Consider the following 12,409-nt stretch of genomic DNA (forward strand, 5'->3'; position numbering starts at 1 on the left):
TTAATGTAACCATCATGTAAAAGTAATAAGTCTCTCATAACAATACATTGTTATAATTACACAATCGGGTATCACGTTGGATGACGTAGGATAGAGATTGAAGACATGCTTATTTGGGAGGATAGAAATTGAAGACCCGCTCACATGCTTATTCGGGGGAGGGGGGGGGGGGGGGTTGAAGTTGAAGACATGCTCGCATGCTTATTCGGGGTTTAAGTAAAGCACGTGAGGGTTACATGTGTAAAACTTAACATACTGTTAAGTGTCGTTAGGTTAAGGATTATAATTTAGACAAAAACATGAGTTCAATAATCTATCTATTACATTTTATAAATCGTGAATATTAATCCAATGTGGCATCTCCTATGTACATCTTAACCATTAGGCTGTATTCTCGAGTTTATTTTTTAGCGGAAATGAGTGGAAAAGAAAGGGGATGAGAGTGTTTTACTATCCTCCCTAATCCGTCCAAATATGGGCGGAGAGTGTTGTTTATAAAATATAACTGAACTATCCTTTCTAATCCCCCACTCTCTTCTCCTTTCCACTTAAAATAAAAACTCGAGAATCACTGTTATTTTTTAATCTGTCAGTTTCCTTTCCTTTCTATTATATAAAAAACTCGAGAATGCAGCGTAGTGCTTATGAAGATTATTGTTTATTAATCACAATTAACTATAATTAAGTATCAAAAATTCCACCCTGGCATCTCAAATCGACAAGGAAAAAACTCACTCATAAAAAAAACCACGACTATCATCTCTTGCACCCCAACCCCAATCCATCTTCTACAAACCCTAATTCAGTCAAATGATGGTTATATGAATCGCATTCAATCAACTTGAAGAATCTAGGGTTATGAATCTAATCACGGACCTAATCACTTGAAGAATCGGTTTATGTAATTCAATAGATTTATCGAAATTGATTACATACAATTCGTTGCGATGCTGATTTAAGTCAAGAAACATATCAAATCTGAAGAGGTCATTTGAATCCGTTTCTTAAAGGTTAATAATTTCTCTCAAAAATTTTTATAGATTTATTTTTATGTTTGTATTCAAATTTTATTTTTTGGGGTTTTGTGTCGCTGTGTTAGAAAGGATCAATAAAGGTATATGAATTATTGAATTTTAGTATATTTTCTCAATAATTGTTTTGTTATGCAATATCCCATCTGGATTTCTGATTTCCACTAGGATTAAAACTTCCTTCAGGCCTTCACATACAACATCAGTTATAAATCTATTGATGTTTGACCATCTGATTATTAATTTATTAGATACAGATGGTGTCGAATGTGGATCTGTTTCCATCTGTTTTGGATTATTTAAATGAGGTAATAATCCATTTAGAAATATTAAGAATTTGTTAAGGTAGCCATTAGGCTCATAAATATCTCTTGGAGAAGGTAAGTTCTTCATCAGTTATTTTGTTAAACTACAAACACCCATCTGTTTCTTATAACCAATTCTTAATGGAACACCAATATAAAGATTGATACTAACAAATATCATAGACTCAACTTAAATAACAAATACTTATTCTATTAATAAGCAATTGCAGGTCATGATCGCTTCTGTTCTTCCTAGGACATATTAGCTATTTCAAACACATGATAGCTTATTTTCTTTGAGCACGGTGTTTACTTCATAAAATGTGATTCTAAGAGAAAAAGTTTGAATTTTGAATATGTAGCTAATTTGTGACTTCAACTGCTTCTTTCTTGAAGATGGAAGATTTTCCTTACACAAGGTTTAATGTTGAATATCCCATCTTCTGAAAGGTTACTTATTATAAAAAATGTCAAGTTTTTTCTTATCTTCTGTGGAGTTATGATAATTATGAATATGTTATATGTTTGACTTTTAAAATGGTCAGATTGTTTCTAATCAATGTCTTTCTTCAAGGTTCGTGTCAACGGGTCCAAAGCAGCACCACTGTCAAGTTTCTTGGCGCCTAGAAAGGAGGATTTTGAAGGTCTGGAATCAAATGGAACTTCACCAAGTTTCTTGTGGTTAAAGAAGATCATGTTATTGGTCGTTGTATACCATATATTTTACCAATAACCAGAGAGGTAAAAGTTTTTCGCACATGCTTTCGTATTTTGTTGTTTCTTAGATATAGCTATCATTGTCATGCTCTAAAGTTTATGTCATAAAATTAATTTTTTTGTGCATATTAACATTTCTGAGATGACCCTTGCAAGGGGCCAAGGGTTCCATGTGGACCCACATTCACCAGATCACAAATGGTGACATTTCCTTATACTTAAATTTTGTACCCAGATTGCATAATTTGATTAATAGCTGTCAGTCGTTGCACTTTGGGGCAGGAATGCACACTAACTGTATGTTCCCATAACCTTATAAATCCCTCTGTGTGAAATCTATATTGAATGCTTTTAAATATTATAGGCAAACAAAATGCAATTGTTCACAAGCAAAAAGCTCCTATGGATACAAACATGACGATCCCATAAAAAAGAGCTTCCCTTTAATGATGTAAGTTTTCGATACTTAAAAGACATATCAACTTCTCCATTATATATTATTATTATTTTAGTTCACAAGTGAATATTTCTCTTTTGCTATACGATTTTTTAATATAACAAAATATGGGGGTAATTGTCATTAAGATCTAATTAGCCTTTTACGGTTACTACAGAATCATACCAAAATGGCCATGCATCATATATCAGTTACTTATTGCTCAAACATTAACGGCCTAAGATATACGTTCGATATTGCATAATTGGTATCATGAAATTACCTGATGTGTTCCAAAGTACAATTTATATGTTCTATATTAGTCAGCGGGTTAGATTCTCACCATTTGTGATGTCATTATGATTATATGTAAATATGTAGTAGACTAGATATGGATTTTCTGCCAGTTTTGTCATTATGATAATTATAACGTTGTTTTAACTGTTTTAGCATATTATTATGTTAAGGTAATTGAAAAACAACTTGCACCTCTTTTTGCTAAATACGGACATGTAAATATGTAATAATACGATATTGCAATTTGAAAACTATGCATCTTAATTACGCTTTCACTAATGAATGTTTGAGCTTTCTTTTATTGTACTCCGTATTACATTATGATACTTATGTTGATAGTTGATACTTTAAATGGGATTTCTTCTGGTTATGTCAAATGTATGGTAATTTTTTTCTATAGTTGCTTGATTTGATCTCTGAATGACTACACCATGGGCAAGTCTTAGTAAACATGGTGTGGACAGGGATACAGGTGGCAATTCTGGCCCATTAATATATTAATGGTCTACTTCGTAAGTATAATGTCTACACGGTTAAATGCTTCAAGACCTTTCGTTAAAAGGGAAATACTCATTCTTATAAATGATAAAGTATCATGTTACTGTATTGATATCGGCCAAAAAGTCACGTTTTTACCCCCCGATATTAGGCCCTCAATCCATAAAAGTTTCAAACTTTATCGCAAAATAATTGCTTTGTCGATAGATTTTGTAGTTTTAGTAATTACGAAGGTGATGTAAAACAAATCAAGTAAAACGAAGCTAAAACGAATATTCTAGAGTGAAAACGGTGAAAGACAAGAAATCAAGTTACGATCCAGCAAATAAGCAAGCCAAACGACCTGCCAAACGGCCTGCCAAACTGCTTGCCTGTATGTCAAACGGCCTGCCACACGGCCAGCACAACGGGCACATCAAACGGCTAATCTGATCAAACGGGCACAGCAAACGGCTTACCGAACGGCCTGCCAGCCGTTTGCTGGCAAAATCTAAGTCTATTTAAAGGGCGCTTTCCATCAATTTCAACACACACTCAATTTACAACTCATTTTATATTTTCAAGCTTTTTAGTTAGTCTTTAGTAGTAGCTAGCTTAGCTTTTATTTTTCGGAGGATATCCCAGCGAGTCCCTGCGATCTCGGACAGATTTCTTCAGCCTTTTCAAGTTTTTATCCGAAACACTTATCTTTTGTATTAAACATGTATTATCACTTTTTATGTTTAATGATGCGTTCTGATATTACCATGTTAGCTTAATTAATCTATATGTTGCCATGATAAAAGTTCGGGTTAGCGTAGTTATGTTAAATTAGTACGGTTACTATTATTATGTTGAACTTGTGAGTCTGAAAGATTTGTATGCTAGCATCTTAAGGATTGACCAACCTAAGTTGTGATCAAGAATTGTCCACCTACATAAACTTAGCTACTTCATAGGATTAAGACCCCTAGTTATACTATATCTAAAGATTCTATGAACTCGGTATGGCAGGAGTTCCCGAGAGGCATTTAATGCGCTTTTAGAACACGAAACTTAGGAATTGAGACATGAATGACCTGGTATGCCTATTGACTGTCCCAAGGAGACCTCTTAGGAGCTGTTAAGATATAGCTAGTGACTTGACTATATGATCTAAACCTATTGCATGTTCTTGTTTGATTGTTGCCCTATGATTAAGTCATATCAACTGTTTATGTAACGACCCTACTTTTTCCGTTATTTTTACCGTTAATTATTTAACGACCGTTAACTGTTATTCGTGCCACCTTATTTCCATGACCTATATTATTATTTTAGTAATAATATATTAATTTATTATGTGTTAAATGAATATTTGTATTCATATTTTAAATCGTACGTTTCTACGTGTCGCGGATTTTTATCCGGCAAATCTTTTCGGTTTTCAAACCAACGGTCGAGCTTTTGGTATTTTTAAGTTCTAATTATTTTAAATATGATATTTTAATGTTATATATTTATATATAGTGTTTATATATATTTTTCGTCGCGTATTTGTTATCTCTCCGAATTTTTAATCGCGTAGTCGTGTTTTCGCGTTTCGAGTTTCGATCGAGCGTTCGGGCCACAAGGATTTTATTAAAATATGAAAATGGCCCACTAGGGGGCCCACCCTACTCCCATTCAGCTGAATTAGGGAGAGGGTATACTCCCTTGTTTTTCATTTTGCAAATTTCATAATTCATTTCACAAAAATTCCTAAACCTAACACTTCATATTTTCTCTCATTTCTTTTTCCTCCCTCCTTCCCTTGGCCGTCACCTACACCACCAAACATCACCATCATCTTCATCTAATATTTCTTGGATCATCTAATCATTTGCATAATCGGATTCTACACGTTCTCCTCTACGCGTCTACATTCATCTTTTCTTGATTAGGGTATAAACCCTAACCCTAGATTTTTGATTTTTCTTATATTTTACTGTTTTTATATGTTATTTTGATTGTATGATGCTTATATGTTATTGTATTGTTGATTGTATGCGTAGAAATACTCGTTAATTCATGTTTTCGGTTTGATTGTTTTGGGACAGCAGCATTTTTGATCATTTCTGTAAACTTAACTGTTATAAAAGTGAAATTAGAGTGTTTAGATGAATTCCCCTCATCAAGACATTAATTTTAGACTCCGAATTCATGTTATTTCGATTCCCGGAGCTCTAGTTATGCTTAAAATGGTGTTTTGTTGAGATTGAAATGTAAGAACGAATTGGTACAGGTATGGTCCGACTTTGCGACCACTTTTGGAGTCTTTAGGGTGTACTAGTGTGTTAGGATTGATTATTAGATGAACTTTCATGTTCGGGTCATCGAAATCCGAGCCACGGATCACCCGTTATGACTAAAACATGTTTTTGAATGGATTAAAGCTACAAGTTGATTTATGGCTGTAAGTCACGAATTGGTGGCTGTTCTTGGGATCTTCTTGAGCACACTAATGTGTCGGTTGGGTTGGTTAGGCGAAGATATATATAAGACTCGCCGAAAACTGATTCCCGGGGCTCAAGTTATGACCCGATGAACTTTTAATTAAAACTTATGGTTATTAAATAAGACTTATGATATAAATAATTAATTTCATTATTAATAAATCGCTTATGATATAAAAATTAATTAATTTAATTTAAGACTTATGATATATATATATATATTTATTATATCATTTATTAATTGCTTATGATTTAATTAAACATTTAATTAAACTTATGATTAATAATACTTTTATTATTAATGAAAAATACTCATGGTAAGTATTAAACTTTATTGTGAGATTATTATAATAAGACTTATAATAAGGATTAATTAATTATTTAATTATTATAAGGCTTAGTTTTAATTTAATTATAATTTAATTATTAAATACTTATGATTTAATAATTATAATTAGAAACTTATAATATGATTAATAATTCATTATTAATTAATAATATTATGATATGATTTAAAATCTATTATTAATTAATAATACTTATATTATGATTAATATTTAATTAATTAATTATATCATTTAAACTTATGTTAATTATATCATTTAAACTTATATTAACTTTAATAATTCAATTTAATTTAATTAAACTTATGTTATGACATAATTAAACATATATGACTTTAATTAACATTATAACCTATATTATTAATATAACCTATACTTTTAAAATTAATGTTGACTATGTTTGACCAAGGTTAACTTTTGAGTTGACTTTCGGTTGACTTTGACTTTCAGTTGACTTTTGTTGACTATTTAATTAAGGAAACTTTCCTAACTTATAAACTTTCTAAAAACAGAAACTTTCTAAACATGGAAACATTCTAAATTTGGAAACTTTCCAAAAATAGAAACTTTTCTAAAATAGAAACTTTCCAAAAATAAAAACTTTACAAAAATGGAAACCTGCTAAAAATAGTAACTTTCTAAAAATAGAAAGTGTGTGTCCGTACGCTGTTCCGATCAAACCGATGCATGTTGAGTGTCGTTCTATGTCTACTTGCAACATGTACAATAGCTATTATACTAAGACTTGACCTAAGTTTGTTATTTATATCGACCTTCTTTATTTATATGTCGGCGTTGTGATCATACTTGATCACTTTACTTCATTGTTGTTCGCATTTTTGTCTGGTTACTTCATTTGCTTTAAGGTGAGTTATAGTCCCGTTTTTACATACTTTTCAAAGTATATTTTTGGGATGTGATTACATGTATTTTATTTTTACGTTTAGACACAAGTAGGGATGGCAATGGATACCTGATCTAGTGGATATCCATCCGATCCACCCGATTATTCGTGGATATGGACGATCTAAATGGATATGGATATGGATATGGACGAAAAAATTTCATCCATGGATGAACCCGCTTCCACCCGAAATAACTAAATATATAAATTTATCACTCAAATTAGTATCATTTATGTAGTGATATTTCATTAATTATATTCATATTCATCTTTCGTTATATTTTCTCTAAAAATATAACTTTATTCTTATATTTTGTTTTGTTTAATTTAAATGTATTTATCGTACTTTGGTGGTTTAAATGTGATTTCATGTAATTAAAAGTAAGTAACTTACATGTCGATATCTTTACACATTTAATAAGCTATTTATTGAATATTTGTTATATAGATTAGTAAAAATGTGACTTTCGGTTGCATAAACTATTAAAAAATATTACTTTTGATCGTATATAATGAACCACTGCTTATAATTGTTAAAAACAAGATAAATTTAAACGGATATGGATAATTATCCATTAACCCGCTTCACCCGACGGATATGGATATGGATGGATGAAAACTAAAATAAATAAATGGATATGGATATGGATACGGCCTCACCCGATCCATATTCGATCCATTGCCATCCCTAGACACAAGTGGCAATTAAAGTTAAATTATTCATGGTGAGTTGAACAAAAATATTCCCTATTCTGGTAACTGTAATCACTGGTTTCTATTGGTGAACGCGAATCCTACGAATAGATCTATCGGGTTTGACAACCCCATTTCGAGCTAGTCGCGCTAGCAATTTATAATCAGAATGTTTAGTACTTCGTATTTAGTTGAAGATACACTTGTTCAGTGTATATTATTATTGTGTTTGGCAAGGGTAAATAAAGGGTTAAGTGGTTACCAGGTGGCTCATTGATAATGGAATAATTTTTTATGTTTTCTAACATTTTAAATCTTGTGGTCTAAAGCTTATACGTTTATTTAAACCTATAATTCACTCAACATTTTTGTTGACAGTTTACTCGCATGTTTTCACATGTACTTGAGTTTGTTTGATGCTTCCGCTGTGTTAGAAGTGTCTGCATGCATTTGGGCAGATTTTGTTAAACATTTATGAAACTTTAAACTTGCATTTTATTTTTGAATAATTTAAACTTGTGGGTTTTGTTGACAATGTTAATGTCAACTTTGGTTGTTAATATGTTGGGTTGTTTAAACTACATATTTTGGTATGTTTCCTTTTTGGGAAATTTTTGAAATAAAAGAATGCAATGTCGTTTATTAAATTCATTTAAGTTCGATCAAGCTGTGGGACCAAGTGACGGAGTCGTTAAGTGTATTGACGGGGCCATCACAGTTGGTATCAGAGCCAGGTTTATCCTGCCAAGATAGAGGCAATTGAGAAGTGGGAAATCCCGAAGACTCCTACTCAGGTTCGTCAGTTTCTAGGGATGGCAGGTTATTATCGAAGGTTCATTCAAGATTTCTCTCATATAGCGAAACCTCTGACTGCTTTAACGCACAAGGGGAAGACGTATGAGTGGAAGGATGAACAAGAGACTGCTTTTCAAACTTTGAAGAAGAAGTTGACTACCGCTCCGATATTGTCACTACCTGAGGGTAATGATGATTTTTTTGTTTATTGTGATGCTTCGCGTCAGGGCTTTGGTTGTGTTTTGATGCAATGAAAGAAAGTTATTGTGTACGTGTCACGTCAGTTGAAGATCCATGAGCAGAATTATACAACCCATGATTTAGAGTTGGGAGCTGCTGTGTTTGCGCTTAAGATTTGGAGACATTATTTGTATGGGGTCAAAAGTACAGTGTACACGGATCACAAAAGTCTTCAACATATTCTTGACCAGAAACAACTAAATATGAGGCAACGAAGATGGGTTGAGACGTTGAATGATTATGATTGTGAACTTTTATATCATCCGGGAAAAGCCAATGTTGTGGCCGATGCGTTAAGTCATAAAGAGAGGGCTGAACCTCGCAGGTTTAGAGCCTTGAATATGACAATTCGAACCAACCTCGCAAGGCATATTCTTGAGGCACAACAAGAAGCCTTAAAGGAGGAGAATTTTGTGAACGAGAAAGTCAGAGGCATGGCTAAGAATTTTGAGATACGAGCAGATGGTACTAGGTACTTTGCGGGACGTCTTTGGGTTTCGAAGTTTGGTGATCTGCGACAACTTGTTTTAGATGAGGCTCATAAGTCTAGGTACTCTATTCATCCTGGTTCAAGAAAGATGTATCAAGATCTTAAGGAGCTGTATTGGTGGCCTAATTTGAAGGCTGATGTGGCTACTTATGTGGCTAAGTGTTTGACCTGTGCTAAGGTTAAAGTTGAACATCAAAAACCGTCAGGACTGTTGGTGCGACCTGAGATTCCCGAGTGGAAATGGGAAGGTATTACGATGGATTTTATTACGAATTTACCGAGAGTTGCGGGTGGCTATGATACCATTTGGGTGATTGTAGATCGAGTCACTAAGTCAGCTCACTTTTTGTCGATTAAGGAAAGAGATTCGATGGAGAAGCTTACTCGTTTGAATTTGAAGGAAATTGTTTCTAGACATGGTGTTCCTGTATCAATCATTTCAGACCGAGACAGTCGATTTATATCGAGGTTTTAGCGATCCTTACAGGAAGCTTTAGGAACTAAGTTGAATATGAGTACCGCTTATCATCCACAGACGGATGGTCAGAGTGAAAGGACCATTCAAACGTTAGAAGACATGTTGCAAGCGTGTGTTATTGATTTTGGTAATGGGTGGGATAGATATTTACCGCTAGCTGAATTTTCTTATAACAACAGTTATCATGCAAGTATTAAAGCCGCACCGTTTGAAGCTCTGTATGGTAGAAAGTGTATGTAACATCCCGCCTTTTTCCATTTATTTTTCCGTTATACTAATATAAAGTCCGTTATATGTTTATAACATCTCCCGTTGATACGCGTTTTAAATTATCTCGTTTAGGTAATTCCCGCACCCGAGCGAAAGTTGAGGGACTAAACTTGACAAGGGATCAAACCCTTGACTAGGTCAAAGGGTCAAACCCCTTTCACCCATTCATTTCATCTTCATCTCTCTCTCTTTCTCTCTAGCAAGAACACACACACCCAATTTCCAAATTCATTCAATCATCATCTAAATTCGATCTAGGAGGCTTACAACAAAATAAATTACATATTCGTGATCCTCTCTTCATCCTCTTCGTTTTGGTACCAACTTCATCTCATTTGGGTAACTTTCTAAAATCACTAGATTTTGTGTTCTTGATGTTTTTAACTTATAAAAGTGTTAATTAGTGTCTATGGCTCAAGTCTAACATGAATATATGATTTATATGCTCGATCTCGTTGATTTAGTGTAACTAGCATGAACTTGAATTTTGGTGTGTTGTTCTTGAATTTTGGATGATCATATGTTGTTAGATGTTAAAAGTTGATGTTATAATTGTGTTACTAGTATCACTAGCTTCAATTTGATGTGTAGGTTGCTTTAGAAAAGTTCATGAACTCGATTTATGATTTTGGTGAAATTGGGTTAGGGTTTGATGAACTTGAAATGGACTTTTGATGCATTGAATGCCATGGATTATGGTTGGTAAGTGTTTAGTTAGAATGTATGCTTGATTACCTTCGAAACGGCATATCATTCATGTAAATTGGTTGCCCGAATCATTGAATTGCATTTATGAACTTGTATGCGATTAATGTTGAGCATTAGATGCGATTTTGGTTGTTATAATAGGTAGATTGATTGATGAAATGTGTTTAGTTGTGTTCTTTGTCAAATTACCTTTCCAACGATATAAGGTGCGAGTTCTAAATGTTAGCGGTTTGTAATTTATGCTTGAAAGAGTTTTGATTTGGGACTTGAACAATTGAGACTGACCAGGTACCAGCGCACGGCCAATGCCGCGGCGCGGCCAGACTATGTCGCGGCGCGACATAAGCCTTGGTCAGGCTCTGACCACCATGTCCAAATTACGAAAAATGTTTGGCATACTACGGACCTCCGATTCACATGAAACTTGTTCTAACATGTTCATATATGATTAAAAACCTCAGAAAAATAGTTCGGAACCCGACCCGAACGTGTTGACTTTCGTTGACTTTGACCGACCAAAGTTTGACTTTTTGTCAAACTTAACCAAATGATTATGCAACCTTCCTAACTTATTTATATACTTGTATCTTGCATGAAACTTGGCAATTTGATTCACATGCTATTATGATCGAGTCTTAACGAGCCATAGGACTAATTGAACATCTTTGACCTATCGTGTTTACCGTTATTGATACAAACCTATTGTTTAGGTCAAGACTAGCATTGTTCTTTGCACACGTTTACTTGTCGAAGTACTTTACTACTCGTGCACTCAAGGTGAGATCATAGTCCCACTTTTACTCTTTTTGAACTTATATTGGGATGAGAAAACATAAACGATTCTTTTGAACTAAGTGAACACAAGAACGGGAAAACAAACATTCTACATACGAGTTTAGAACAAAATCCTCAATTCGATTATCATTAGTTACACTTGCCGGGTGTAAGCGAGAACTTATGTTATATGGCCATATGGGTTGACAACCCTCATCCTTGACGGTTCGCTACCGTCTACGGATGAAATATATTTTCGAGAATCAGTGTTTGTTCTAGCACTAAGTGATGGGGTATACAATGGAAGGAATGTTAAGCTTTGATAATTGGGTGCTCGTGAAACAAACTTTTGGAATGTATTACTATTATTTCATTGATGCAAATCTTGTGGTTCACTTGTACTTACTTACTTAAACCTATGATTTCACCAACGTTTTTCGTTGACAGATTTCTATGTTTTTCTCAGGTCCTTGAACGATACATGATACATGCTTCCGCTCATTATTTGATACTTGCATTGGATGTCGAGTATATGTGCATTTCATGGAGCGTCTTTTGACTTTACTTTAAACCGTGTCGCCTAGATTTCATTCGTATTATAACGTTGTAACTTAACTATTGGTTGAACAATTCTTGTAAACTTTGGGAACAATCTTTATTTTGAAATGAAGGCGACATATTTTGGTCAAACTTTGTCTTAAAGACTTACGACCACGTAACGGGACCTAAGTAGACGGCGCCGTCAAACATGATTTGGTCGGGTCGCTACAGATGGTATCAGAGCGTTGGTTGTAGGGATTTAGAGTTCATTGGTGTCAACCCCGAGTCATAGGGTACATTAATGAGTCTAGACTACAACCGGCATATAGACTTGAAGTAGGAATTACTTGACTACTTGTGCATTTATACTCGAACGTTTCTACTCATATCTACTCTTAGTTCATCTTCATCTCACGTTGTTTAATTTGATTGACAC

General features: G+C 33.9%; 1 long non-coding RNA gene across 4 annotated transcripts; it reads left to right on the top strand.

Annotated features, from left to right (window-relative positions):
* Positions 1-727: 727 nt before the first annotated feature.
* On the top strand, positions 728-2,992 carry LOC139897397 (uncharacterized). Of its 4 annotated transcripts, XR_011776562.1 has the most exons (6): positions 728-1,010; positions 1,699-1,786; positions 1,911-2,077; positions 2,289-2,350; positions 2,418-2,504; positions 2,668-2,992. It is a non-coding gene; the product is annotated as an uncharacterized lncRNA (long non-coding RNA). The 4 variants fall into 4 exon arrangements; XR_011776559.1 differs by having other exon boundaries at positions 1,911-2,504; XR_011776560.1 differs by having other exon boundaries at positions 1,699-1,755; positions 1,911-2,504.
* Positions 2,993-12,409: the final 9,417 nt, after the last annotated feature.

The sequence above is a fragment of the Rutidosis leptorrhynchoides genome, chromosome 3 (genome assembly GCF_046630445.1).
Source record: "Rutidosis leptorrhynchoides isolate AG116_Rl617_1_P2 chromosome 3, CSIRO_AGI_Rlap_v1, whole genome shotgun sequence".
NCBI lineage: Eukaryota > Viridiplantae > Streptophyta > Magnoliopsida > Asterales > Asteraceae > Rutidosis > Rutidosis leptorrhynchoides.